General features: G+C 38.7%; 1 non-coding gene across 1 annotated transcript; it reads right to left on the reverse strand.

Moving 5' to 3' along the window:
• Positions 1-1493: 1493 nt before the first annotated feature.
• LOC115871221 lies at positions 1494-1626 on the reverse strand. Its single transcript, XR_004047172.1, has one exon. It is a non-coding gene; the product is annotated as a small nucleolar RNA SNORA63 (small nucleolar RNA).
• Between the last annotated feature and the right edge of the window lie 9419 nt (positions 1627-11045).

Consider the following 11045-nt stretch of genomic DNA (forward strand, 5'->3'; position numbering starts at 1 on the left):
TGTCATTCACACCACTGGTCCTATAGGGCTCATCCGCCCTGGATTCCCTGCATTTTCAGTTCCTATCTGTACCAGTGTACCTCCTCTGGTCTAGCCAGTCTTGCAAGATAGAATTCGAGTCATGGTAGTGGGAGCGGGGAGGAAACCTTTAGGAACTAGAGGAAGATTGTATTTCTCATCATTGTTACATCGCACCCTGACTGGCTCGTCTCCTCCCCGAGACCCCTCTGCAAGGGGATCTCCAGTCACCCCTTCACTTATAACCCTTTCAAATTGACACCAGATGATGTAACTACCACATATATTTTGGATAACATTTCTCATTTTAAAAATAGTCACAAACCAAAGCTTGACCACACCCTTTGCTTTTGAGGTTGAAAAGAAGTCAGCAGTTTCAAAACACTGGAGATTTCTATTCACTTCACCAGTCAAATATCGATCAAAGCTGTGCTCAAAGAACATTAATAATTAATGGTTAGTAGAATGCTAAAGTTGACAACAAAGAAGGATGAGCAGTTGGAAAACATTGTCTTGGTGATAGAATTTTGCTAAAACAGTAATGCATCCATTGCCAGTCCCTTTTTCTCAGCAGCATAAATGGTGACTGGACACATGTACCTCAATGAATGGAGTACACTGTGTATTAGGCAGGGTTCTCTAGAGCGGTAAAACCAGGGATACTTGTATGTGTATGTTCATAGAAAGAGATTCATATTAAGAAATGGCTCACATAATTGTAGGAATGGGTAAATCAGTCCGTTTCAAGCCCACAGGGCAAATGTAAGCTCGGGGATTCTCCTGACTTGTATAACTGCAGGGGCTATTGAATACAAAGCAGGAATGTGAAGCAGACCACAGGCTGGTGGATGTAGAGACAAATGAATTCAAGTTTGGTGGAATGCAGCCAAGGTTCTCAGTTCACTGATGACTCCCGGGACTGGCAGGCAATATAACAGAAGATTAATAATATGATGTCATAAGAGGCCAGATCCAGATCCAGCAGTCGCAGGGTCCAAGCTTCCACACAATGTCAATCTGCACTAAGAGTGGGCATATCATGAATGAGACGCTGCAAAGCTGGGACCAGATTAAGGAGGTCACATCGTTCTCTCATAACTGTTTGGCTGCTGCACAGAAGAAACCCTCACGGAGCTGATTACACACTGTTGTTAGACCACAGCATGGAGAATCCGGGCTCACCCAAAGGACACAAAACCTGCAAATCTACATTTGATGACAGAATTGGTGGGGAAACTCAGTATCTTCAATCACAACAAGATCAAAGGCTGACTGTAGAAAAGATGATCAAAAGCCAATATACAAGTTCAAGTTGAAGCTTGATAAAATGCAAACAATTTCCTGAAAGCAAAAATCATGAACTGTAATTTAATCTATATTTGAATTCAGAGATTGCTGCAATAATAGATTTGACACATTTAATACTTTGACTGATGATCAATTGAGCTGTGGGGTGATATCCCCTCCCCGCCAATATGAATGAGACCAAGCGTCCCTGGGCTGCTACAAGAAACTCGCAGACAGGGATAGATAAGAAACAACTTTACTTCGATCAGGGGGAATGAGAAAATAGCACTTAACAGCTATATTGTAGTCTAAATCCTGCTGCGTGGGGTGATATTAACGATCTCATACAAGTTGCAAGCAAAAGGTCATTAAAAACCAAACCAGAAGGAAAAGACTTGAAATGGATGTCAGCAGAGACTCTGAACCTGCTCTTGAATATAGAGGAACCAAAACAAAGAGGAGTGAGGCTGTAAAAGAACTGAACAGAGTATTTCAAAGACTGCCTAGAGAAGAAAAATTAAAATAGTATAATGAAATAAAGACCCATACTTAGAAAACCAAGAAGGGAAATCATGCTCAGCTTTCTCAAGCTAAAATGATTGAAGAAAAGTTTCAAGGTTTGACCTAGGTTACAATACAAAAATATTCTATGGTGAAAGCATGGAAGAAGGCCCCCCACAAGGATGAAAGTAATACAGTCTTTGGACTAAAAAGAATTGGTTGACATTCAACATTTCAGAGGCAGTACAAGATCAAGAACCAATGGTACTGAAGGAAGTAGTCCAGACTACGCTGAAGACATTATTGAGAAACAAAAGCTCCAAGAATGTATGGAATACCAATTGAGATGTTTCAGCAAATGTGTGCACTGCTAGAAATATTCATATTTGTGCTCATTCCAAAGAAAAGATGGCCTAACTCAATGGAAAATGTATTGAACAATATGATTAATATCACATGCCAGTACAATTTTGCTGGAGAGAGTTTTAAAAATGGTTACAACAGTCTACTCACTTTTTGCTGCTAGAAATTCAAGCCAGATTCAGATGAGGAAAAGGAACAAGAGAAATAATTGCTGATTATCAGAGGGAATTGAACCCACTCTCCGTTTTGAGGAAGAAAGATGGAGCTTTGTCCCTGAAAAGATTTATAGTTTTGGAAACCCTTAAGGAACAGTTCTGCTCTGCTATATTCTATGAGCTAAAATTTCAATGGCACTGGATTTGTTTCATGATTTGGGTCAGGTGGAACTTGGCTGAAAGTTGAGAATACTAGAAAGATAATCATGCGTATTTCAAGGATTCAGCAATGGCATTCTGCTGTGTGAATTCTAAAAAAAAATCATAGATAACGTTTAGAAAAATGGGAATCCCAGATATCATCATACTCAAGCATAACCTGTACAAACATTAAGAAGCAGTATAAAGAACAAAAATAATTTTTAATATTAGGGTTGTATATTTTTATAAAACTGGTTCAATTACATGGTGATAAAATAATCTAAGAAGCTAGCTTGGTCTGCATAAAGAATAGTTTGGCAATAAGATTGAAGTATGCCTCACTAATAACCTGAGATTTGTATTATATGTTATTTTGCTTTTTGAAAGGGAAGAGAACGTGAGATACTTATTATTACCTATATAAGACTACTTACTGTCTTCATGGTAGATTGCAAGGTTTTTGACTTGGTAGAGAAAGAAATGAGTATTAGCTTCTTAGAGCTGCTGTAACAATATACCTAAAAGTCTGTCGCTTAAAACACACACACTTAATTTCTAGAGGTTAAATGCCTGAAGCTTGTTTCACTGGGAAAAAAATCAAAGTATTTGTAGGGTACATTTTTCCCAGAAGTTTATTTAAAATATTTTTTACTGAAGAGGAACATTTTTCTTTAATGGTCAAGTTACTGAATGTATTTCTAAACTATTGATGTCTTTTCCTATTGCAAGACAGTGATTTTTACTGACCCTTCACTGAGAATTTAGTGGAGTCCTTTGTATGAAATTTAAATGAATTTTTAAAATTTTTCTAAGAAGATAAAAATTAGCATTATAAGTATGTATGGTGAATTTAAGAATCATTGTAAATAGTATTAAGGTATCTATCATCTGTCTGTCTGTCTATCTATCTATCTATCTATCTATCTATCTATCTATCTATCTAATATGTGTTGGTTTTAGATGCCATGAGGCCAGTTCTGTCTCATAGTAATGAAACACAGTACAAAAGAATGAAACTTGAGTTTGAATGGTCTTGAGTTATCCTCACAACTGATTTGTTTGAGACAATTATTGTAGCCACTGGGATTCCCTTGAAGGTCTTCCTCTTCTTTTAACTTCTATTTAACCAAATATGATGTCCTTCTCCATGGACCAGGCTTTCTAAAGCGCATTCTGTTTTATACTTATTCCAAGGCCATTGTTTGTTCTCTGTCAATCTTTGATTCTTTCAATATTCTTTGCCAATTCTATAATGAAAAGACATCTATCCTGCTTTTCTGATTCACTGTACATTTTCAAATGCATATGCAGCATTTAAAAATAACATGGCTTGGGTCAGGGATACCTTTGTCCTCAAATTGGTATCTTTGCTTGTTAGCACTTTAAATTAAAGAGGTCATGTGCAGTAGATTTGCCGAATGCAATGCATGGTTTGATATCTTCACTGTTGCTTCCATATAGTTTCAAGTAAACTGAAGTCGTTGGCTACTTCAATATCTTCTCCAGTTTTCATAATGTTATTTATTCATCAAAGTATGAGGACTTTTGTTTTCTTTACATAGAAAAGTAGGCCATACTGAATATTGTAGCCTTAGATTTTCATCAGAAAGTGCTTCAAGTCTTCGTCACTGTCAGCAACCAGAGTGTTGTCATCTGCTTATCATAGGTTGTTAATTAGCTGCTTTCTAATCCTGATGCAACACAGTTTTTCATATGGTGTTAGTCTGGGTAGACTAGAGAGACAAATTCATGGACACTCATATGTGTATATGAAAGAGCTGTATATATGAGAGCAGTTGAATATTGAGAAAACGTCCCAGCCCAGTCCAGATCAAGTCCATTTTAGCCCATATGTCTGATACCAATATATAAAGTTCTCTTCAGACTCACAAAACAAATGCAATGATGCCGAATGCAGGAAGATCATAGGCCAATGGGTGGGAAGTCTTGTAGATCCAGTGTCACTGTAAGCATCTCAGTGCTGGCTGGGGTCTCCATGTGGCTTTTCTGGCTCTATCAGCTTCTCTGTTTGTGTGTTCTCCACAGGGATGTCTTCAGGGACTGAGCAGGTGTGTCCCACCTCCAGAGAACTATTTATTTTATCTCCCCAGCAACTCCAAATGAGGTCATCAAACTACGGCCTGACTTATAGGCCAAAATTCCACCCCTTCATTCTCAAGTTCCAAACTGACCCCAGATTATGTAACAACCACGCGTATAGTCCAGTTCCTCAGGTTTTTATCTCAACATATAAGTTGAATAGTATGGTGAAAGGATACAACTCTGGTGTACGTCTTTTCTAATTTGAAAGCATGCAGCTCCCTTTTTTCTATTGGACTGATAGTATCTTAGTCTATGTTCAGGTTCTGCATAAGCACAATAAAGTGTTCTGGAATTTTAATTCTCCTTTGAATCTGGCTGCAGTTCTCACAGCTACCTGTTGATGTATTTGTTAGGTTTTATCAAGTCGGTCCCGACCCATTGTGAGCCTACGCACAGCAGGATGACAGACTATTTATTAGGTCTTGCGCTCTCTGCATTTGATGTACTGCTGCAAACATTTTTAATTCTCTCTCTCTCTCCCTCTCTCTCTATATATATATATATGTATGTATATATATATGTTTATGTGTGTGTATGTATATATATATTCCATCTCTCTATCTATCATCTATAACTGCTCCTATAACTGTTTCACTAGCTCACCATAACCACCTTAAAACTCATTCACTGTCATGAATTCAATTCCAACTCACAAAAATTGTATAGGACAGAGTATAATTGCCCCTGTCAGCTTCAGAATCACCTGGATGGTGGTTAGAAATACAGAATTCCAGCTCCCTTTTAGATGTTCTAAATCAAATTTTTATTTTATTTAGTTTCCCTAATTATTTTGAAGTTCATTAAAGCTAAAAATACGTTTAATGACAAGTACTCTGGCATTATTGATGATGCTGACCTGGACCTAATTTAAGCATACAGAATCCAGCTTTTGAAAATATCTGCATATTGAAAACACTTCCTTTGTCTTAACAACTTCAATGCGTGACTCCCACTACTACTAGATATTCTCACCTTATTGGCGTGTGGGTTGTCCTGGAAGGGAAAATTTCGAAAGGTCTCCAAGTGACTCAAACTTGAAACAAAGTTTGATAATTACTAATTTTATTATTCTTTACTTAATAGTTATGAAAGCACTGCTCATTCCCCTCTCATCTTCCCATTTTCTTTTGAAAATTTTTAAATATGTCTTAAAGAAAAAATTCACTAATAGAATCAATGCTTACATTTCTCTTCTTGAATTACTATCCATTCATCTGCATCCATATTCTCACAGAGTATTTCTGCAAATCGTTATTTTGTTTGCTTGGCTGTTTGTTTTCAAAGCTCTGAAATCTCTGACTCTCAGGGTAAATTTAAAGTTTATCGTTTATTAGCTCTGTAACCATGGGAAGTTACTTAAGCTACTTTCTTTGTTGTCCTCATTTCCTTCATGTGAAAAGTAGAGATAATAATAAGCACCTTATGGAATTTGTATTAAGTTTCAGAGCCACATACAGATTAGAAAGCCAATGGCACATTGCCAGAAGCCGTGTACAAATGCTAGCAATCTGTATTGTGATAATTTTTATCAAGGATCTTTGACTGATAAGACTTCTCAAATATTCTGTTCCCTTTTCTGACTGGCCCCTATGCAATAGCATTCTTTCATTTGCAGAATTTCCTACTTTAAGAATACCCATTTCCCAAGATGTAAGACTCAAATTCATTTTTCTTAGCCTCCCTTGCAGTGAAACGTTCATTGTACCTCCGAGCTCTACCTATAGCATTCACCTCGGTGATAGTCCTAGTCAGGAGCTAGCATCTTGCAGAATCTTCTGATCAACCCAGGTTCAAAGGCATCAGGCATTTGGGAGCTGTTTTCCCAGATGTTCCGCTGTCCAGGTCCAGAATCACGAATGTCCGCTTTACCTGTCCGACAGGGGACAGCTGCTGTTTCCACAGAAATATCTGCAGCCTAGCTGTAGAATTATGCTCTTTTTGTTCAACATTCTGGAGATTCTATTGGCTACGTCATGTACACAACTGACATTGTTGGTACCAGCACTATATTGAAACGAGCAAGAGCTCTTCTGTGTCTGCCCCAGTGGCAAAGAAATGGGCACTGACCTACAGGAAATGTGGAAAGAGAAAGCTCCCCCGGCCTGAGCCCCCACATAGCACATAGACTTACCCCACCATTTTCTCCTCTCATGGAGTTCTGACCATTTGTATGCTTCTTTAGCGAGCCCTCACTTTTAATTCCGTTTTGCAAGCTTTCCTATTCCAAGCCTCTTTTGGAATATAACTTACTTCCAGCCCCCGTGGTCTTTTCACCTGAGCCCTGTGTCCAGCTGGCAGGCTGGTCCTCCACATTCATCACCAGCTTGCTTCCCTTCCTTCCTGCCGGGTTCTGTTCCTTCAGGGAGGGCTTTCACTATTGCCAGCCTCACCTGCTGCTACTTCACCGCCATTCCTTCCTCCACACCAGTGGTTCTCAACCTTCCTCAGGCCGTCCTAACCCCCAGCCACAAAATGATTCTTGCTGCTACTTCAAAACTGTAATTGTGTTACAGGTATGAATCGGGGACCCCTCAGGTTGAGACCCGCTGCTCTGGACTCTAGAGCCTTTCCTGTTCCTCTTCGCCTCACCACTGTAGCTCCGTGGTCAGGGGGTGGTTGGGTGGTTGTCACCCTGGTCTCAGGGTGCGGCTCGATGTGCTGGATTCCCAGGTCAAATGAGGCAGCAGCCTTGATGGAACTTTCATTGCTTTGGCCTGAGAATAGCTCAGGATGGGGGGCGGGGGCACCGGCGGCCCCTCTCCTTGTTCCCCAGAATTGGGGTGGCTGCAGGACTTGGAATCTGGTGAGAAAAAGATTAGATCTTGGTACTTAGCAAATCTGGCCAATATCCTGTTGCCCTATTGGTGTTTTTAACCTTAATTATAACCATACGGCACTCATTTTTATAGTTGTGTGTTGGTGAATGTATATTAAGCAATACATACTGCATTTATTTCTCTTGCCACTAGCATTGAGCACTGTTACTGATAGCTTACCTATAGGAGTATGAGAACTAAATTTTCTGGGACTGAATATCTTTATTGGGACAGGCAGCTTATGTGTTTGAAACACCCACCTTGCAGTTAGCAGACCAACACTTAACCCGTCACAGCACTGGAAACATACTTAGGATCCCATAGTATGTTTTTATGAGACCTAACACTGGGAATAATTGACAATTTCACTTGGAATTCCCACTCTTTGGTTCATGCAACACATATATTTTGAGCATCTGCTGTATGTAGTGGTATGTGGTGGGTTCATACTAATTAATAAAATAACTTCATATCCTTGAGATACAATGAGAAGAAACAGTTTTATAAACTGTTTTTCACGATTAAACTGTTTTTGTAGTTTATAATTACAATAGAATGTGATAAACACAATAATAGGGTATGAACCAAGTACTGTGAAAAAAGAATGAGCTATTAATTTAGCCTGGGGGGGAATCTGTAACACTTCCTTTTTTAATGAATCATTTTATTGGGGATTCTTACAGCTCTTATAACAATGCATACATCAATTTTATCAGACACATTTGCACATATCTTGCCATCATCATTTTCAAATCATTTTCTTTCTGGTTGATCCCTTGGTATCAGCTCCTTTTTTTCCCCTCCCTCGCCGCCCCCCCTCCCACCCGCTTCCTGGGTCATCAGTAAATTTCTCCTTGTTCCGCATGTCCTAACCGGTACTATAAAATGCATTATGGAGGCAGGATCTCCTTCTTCCTACTACGGTCAGTTACACAGAACTCCCCCAAATTACAATAGATTTAAATAAGTTCAAAGCTGGTGACAATTCAGAGGTTGTATAATCTAACCTCATTTTATACCTGTTAAAAGTTAGGCCCCAGGAAATTTAGAGAATTTCCTCAAATTACAATGAATTCATGGGAGATTTGAGATTCAGAGCCTTTACCTACTGAAAGACTGCTACTGTGTACCTAGATGTGGGAGGATTTATATTCTCATGGGATTTAAGAAAGCTGTCATATAGGGAGAAGGGCAATAAACTTGAATTTAGAAGTCTTTCACATTGCATTGTTTTAAAATGTTTGCTATTTATTAGATGAAATTATATGAATTTCAAAATCACTCCAGCTTTCTACAAAGGCTTGAAGGAAAACAGTTTACCAGGGTTTGGGATACTATGAGTAAATCTTAATGCACTATGTCTAGGTTTACACAGATTTATTCAAGTTTTTTTCAAAATGCCCAGAGCAACCCCATTAAAATGAGAATAAACTTATTTTCATATTTACCTACAAAACTTAGCATTCTTCGCAATTTTGAGTCTTGCATTTTCCTTAGGAATCTTTTCCTTTAGCATCTCACTCACGACCATTGAATCAATGCTGTCTCAATGTGGATTTCTGAGCCTTTAACTGTCTATGGAGGTAGAAAGTCCTGTCTTTCTCCCGCAGAGCTGCCAATGGTTTCAATCTGCCAACCATATGGATTGTAGCCCAAAGTTTAACCACTACACCAACAGGGCTCTTTGTACTTCGTCCTACAAAACTTATTTTAGAATTTCTTGCATTACAGATTGTGTGTGTGTTATTCATTCTCTCGGCTTGTTTTATTTATTGTACCCATTTTTGAAATATAATTTCAGACTATATAATCCTGAAGAGTCTTGGTGGCGCTGTGAGATAAACATTGAGCTGCCATGATGCCACTCAGCTGACAGTTTGAATTTATCCAGAAGCTCTATGAGAGAAAGACATGACTATGCTCCCTGACAGATTACAGCCAAGAAAACCACATTTTTCCACCATGAGAGGGGAAAGTGAACCCTATGCATAGAAAGTGTAAATACGGAATCCTTTTACTGAAACAGATAAACATACAACTCCTCTACTTGAAGTAGGGGTAACAGTCTGGCCACCGCAAGCTGAACTGCTTCTCACCTGTACAATATGGTTCCTGCTCAGCCCTAAGACTCAAGGTGGAGCGATTTGAAAACAGCTTATTTAGCACAGTCAAAATCACAAGAGCAACCTTAGTAACAAATGACACTTAAAATATATGCTCATTCATTTGGTGCATAAGTTTCAAGCATCTACTGTACTTTAGGTCTTAGAAAACATTATAATGCCCATGGTGTGCTCTCATTGTACTGAAGAGCAAACGTGTGGGTACAAAGACAATGTTAGAACAATAATTACAAATCAGTGCTAGCAGAGGCATACGATAAAAAGTTGTGTTTTTCTGTTTTGTTGGCGGGGGTACGGCAGGGTTGGTGAAGGCTAGGAAATTTTCGCTATGGGAATTGAAATCCATGTATGAGAGAGAAAATAATAGACTAGTCTGTTTTTCTCTAGAAAATGCAAAGATCTCCTGTTACTTGAGGTTCTGGATGCATCAGAGCTGGAGTGGAGGCTTGTTTCATTAGAATTTAGATGACTATGTTTCCAAATATCTGATTTTTAGAAAGGCAACATTAGCAGCCATTTGAAAAACAATTTACAAAAAAGGCTCTTAATCCAAGCTTTCAGTTAGAATCCTGTCAGAGATTCTGAGCCTGCTTGTGAGTCTGAGTTTGAATCTAACAGACACATTGGAATCTTATAATGCTCCATATATGTGTAAATCTCACCTCTTTCCTTATTGTACATTATGCAGTATCCTCTTGCTCTGTTTGAAGAATTATGTCTTGGTCTATGTTTTTGTTCCACATGAGCATAATTAATGTTCTGGAATTTAGTTTCTTTATAATTCTATCCACAATATGTTCTGACTCAGTCACATACTTTTGCAAAGTCAATAAAACACACATAGACATTTTTTTTTCTAATATCATCTGCTGTTTACAGTCCAGAGCCATCTACATTAGAAATGAAAGACCTCTTTAACATGTCTTTCTAAGGACCTGGCTTGGATTTATTGCATTTCCTAAGTAGGTACTATTGCAAACACGTCTGAATTATCTTAAATTTTGAAATATATCTAATATATAAATATTGTGCCCAGCATGCCCCAGAGGCTGCATCAGTGCGGTCCCATTAGGAAACTCCCCTGGGTGACCTGGGCTCTTCCTCAGTCCAGTTGTAACCTGAGGACTTGCAACTTGCAACACTTGTAGCCTGAGGATACAAGCTGGAAAATACATGGTATCTGAGGAAGCGGAAGACACCTGTACCAACATCATTGAACTGTTGTTAGGCAGGCAAACATGGTATTGCTACATCAATGCCCTATATGCTGTATTAAGATATGTATGATTCCGGCAAACCTGTGGTGGGAATTCCAATTTATTTCCTTTCTGTCATTGTTTATATTAGGTGTATGTCAGGGGTGTTATGTCATTGGGGGTTGCCCTTTTAAAGGTATGTTATATGTTGTTTTGTTTTTGGTAATAAAACCCAGGATTGATGAACCTGTATGGCCAGCAAGCAGAATAAGGGTTTCACTG

Source organism: Echinops telfairi, unplaced genomic scaffold (assembly GCF_000313985.2).
Source record: "Echinops telfairi isolate 266 unplaced genomic scaffold, ASM31398v2 ScPeMD7_3533;HRSCAF=4204_1, whole genome shotgun sequence".
Lineage (NCBI taxonomy): Eukaryota > Metazoa > Chordata > Mammalia > Afrosoricida > Tenrecidae > Echinops > Echinops telfairi.